Source organism: Talpa occidentalis, unplaced genomic scaffold, assembly GCF_014898055.3.
Source record: "Talpa occidentalis isolate TD23 unplaced genomic scaffold, MPIMG_talOcc4v2.1 talOcc4.4004, whole genome shotgun sequence".
NCBI classification, from domain to species: domain Eukaryota; kingdom Metazoa; phylum Chordata; class Mammalia; order Eulipotyphla; family Talpidae; genus Talpa; species Talpa occidentalis.
In genome coordinates, this window is record NW_023604302.1 from 1 (window position 1) to 3,346 (window position 3,346).

Here is a 3,346-nt window from a genome sequence, read left to right on the forward strand (position 1 = left end):
ATCCAGGTTATCCATTCTTCAACTTTTGCCCAAAACTCATAACTCCACAACTTTGCCTTTAGTTTTGACCTTCTACTTTCCTTGCCTCACACATATAATCAGTTTACCAGGGCCTGTATTTCTCCTAAACATTATTATTCATGCTTTTTTCTTCTTCTTCTCTTTTCCAGTTGCCCATATTCTGCGTCCTGGTCACCTTATGTCTGGATTTGTTCAACTACCTTCTGGTTTTTATTCATTTCTCAAGCTCTAATTTCTTAGGTTCATCCTATGAACATATCAGTCTTCTGGGAGTTGTAGCTAATAATGAAGATACACAAATAATAATTGACCAGAGAAAATCTACCACAACTCTGAGGGACACAGGAATGGTCGTGTTGTTGCTGAACAACTCCATCAGAAGTCATTCTGATAACTTCCACCAGAAGTCATACCCCAATTGCACTTGGGGTATGAAGTGAAGTCTCCCAAGTGTGCAGAAACCCACTCATTTCTAGCTGTTCCGGGTGAATACTGTGTGTTAAACTGACACCTTCTAGGTGTGAAGACCTTAGAAACATCCTTAAAGACTGTGGTATAGATGAAAAAGTATTAGGCTGGTGGGAACAAGTAATGTTACATCTATTCTTCTGCCTGATCATTGGGATGATGGGAATAGAATGTTGGCCTGATTGTCAAATATTAGTAACAAAATGTGTCAAAGAATGGAACTGGGTTTTCTAGATAGTGGTTTATTCACTATGACCTATCAGGAATTTAAATGCCCCCTTAAAAAGTTCCATAATGTTCATTCTTTTGGCTTTTTGGACTTCTACGAAATATTATTAAGAAATTATGCAAATTATTTATTTTTGAAAAAAAATGTAATCCTTTCCTAAGGTTGTTAGAATTTGAGTGCTTACCATATGCTAGCAACTTTACTAATGCTTTGCATATGATATCTTATTTTTTCCTAGTAGCAGCTCTATTATTACCCTCATTTTATAGTTGAAAAGCTGAGTCATAGAGATGATAAGTAACATACTCAAGTACAACCATTTAATTAAGTTGTGGAGGCAGGGCCTGAGCTGATGTGTTCTAATCTGGAACCTTCACTCTTTAACACTTGGCAACACTGCCTTTTCATAACAACTACCCAGTGTCTGGTGACGTACAAGAACATAGACTCTGAACTGTAAAAATGACCGGCTATTGAGTGTCCCTCCTGAAACTAGGAGGAATGGTTTGATCGCAGAGACTTGGATTAAGAGAGCTCTAAACAGAAACCAGCAGTGTTTCCAGGGAGGAAAAGAGAATGTCTGATCAGACTTTGTGTTTTTTGTGGGATATTTTGAGGCAAGTGAGAAATGCCATAAAAATAACACTGGAAGTATTTCTGTGACTTATTCCACTGGGTCTTCATTAACTATCTTGTGTTTATTTGTTAACATCTTAAGATCAGTTATTATCCATGAATTTACCCTGTTTGGACATCTGAGTCCATAAAATTAATTTCTAACATCTATGACATAGGAATGAGGAACAATATACTCCAAAAAAGCCAAGATTGGGTGGACAAGATCACTTTTATTTTTTTGCTGGTTACAGTGTACTGTATTGATGCTACATGACAAACCCCTCCCCTTCTCCAGCCAGTCTGGGATGGAACTTTGACAGGTCAGGAGATTCTCAGTGTGGATGAGTCGGGGGAGGACTCCTCAGCAGTGGAGGCAGCCTCTCTTCCTCTTGTGCTGTCACTGGGGTTGCTGGTCCAGGGGGCTCTTACTCCTTGGAGGTCATGTGGACCATGAGATCCACGACCTTGTTGCTGTAGCCAAATTGATTGGAAATGAGCTTGACAAGTAGTCATTGAAGGCAATGCCAGCCCCAGTAAGGAAGGTGGAGGAGTGGGTGTCACTTAAAATCATGGAGACAGGGCCTCCCTGGTGGTGCAAAGGATTAAGATGTAATCTATGAATCTATCTGTAGCCACTGCAGTGTGAGTTCGATCCCCGGCCAGGGAGCTACCCACATGGCGCAGCAGACCTCTCCTGTATCACCCACTGCTCCCCTTACCAGTGTGTTTCAGTCGGTCGGTCTGCCTGTTCTGTTCCCCACTCTGTCTTTAGTGAATCCTCTCACCCCCCACTCCTTTGGCCTGTACCCCAGTTCTTGTATACATAAATAAATAAATCTTAAAAAAATAAATAAAATCATAGGAGACAACTCCACTCACAACATCGTGAAATAGAGAGGCTGAAATCAACCTTTCTCTTAAAAAATAACGATAAAATAGCAGGAGACAACCTGATCTTCAGTGTAGCACAGGATGCCCTCAAGGGGACTTTGTGATACTTGCTTTACCACTATCTTGATGTCATTGTATTTGGCAGTTTTGTTCAGTTGGCAGGTCAGATCCACAACCGACACATTGTGGGTGGGAACATAGAAGGCCATGCCAGTCAGCTTCCTGTTCAGCTCTGGGAGGACCTTGCCCACAGCCTTGGTGGTGCCAGTCGAAGCAGGGATGATGTTCTGGGCAGCCCATTGGCCATTATGCCAAGCTTCCCAGAGAGGCTGTCCACAGTCAAGAAGATCTCTTTTACCATAACTAAAAAAATAGGATGGGGGTGTGATGAAAGAGTAATGCAGGGCTCATATAAATGCTGGGAATTTTCATGCAACAAACAGTAGATCAATTCTTACCTTATTGGCCCTCTCTACTCTTAGAAGCTTATTAGTATAGTAAGGTTTTAAGATTCCAGTCTTAGTCATGACCAACCAAAATACAAAAGAATTAATGATGACTCTGAAGAAATGACTGACAGAAGAGGCTGTGAGAGGATTATTAAGCATTTTAGAAGGAGCTAGGCCAAAAATTTAGCTATCACATATTCTGCAATTCTAAATGGAAGGAATTTAAGAGATGTGGGTTGCCCTAAATTCCCCCAAATTCTTTCAAAACAATTATGAGTGATCTATTTCATTCAGAGTTTAGAAAAAAGACAAGAGATGAAAGAAGAAGTACATATCCACAGATAAACATGAAAGTGGCATGTGGCTACAACAATTATACCAAGAAGGCTAGGATCCAGAATGGTTGAGGCCTGTGAATAAAGCTAGGGATACAAAAAGTTTTTTTTTTTTTTTTCATGTTAGTTTTGGAGTGAAGAGAGAAAAAGGGAAGGATAACCCTGTCATTATGGATGAATAGTGTGATGACAAGAGATGACAGAACTGCCTTATTTTATTTTGGGATAACATTGAGGTTTTAAATAAACAATATGACAAAAAGAAAAGCAAGCTGATAAACTTGTACTCTGCTTCTCTTACATCTGACGAGGAGCATGATCTCTTGTTTAAAAAG

At 40.0% G+C, this 3,346-nt stretch overlaps 1 pseudogene; it reads right to left on the reverse strand.

Moving 5' to 3' along the window:
• Nucleotides 1-1,765: 1,765 nt before the first annotated feature.
• Nucleotides 1,766-2,590, reverse strand: LOC119258420 (glyceraldehyde-3-phosphate dehydrogenase-like; annotated as a pseudogene).
• Nucleotides 2,591-3,346: the final 756 nt, after the last annotated feature.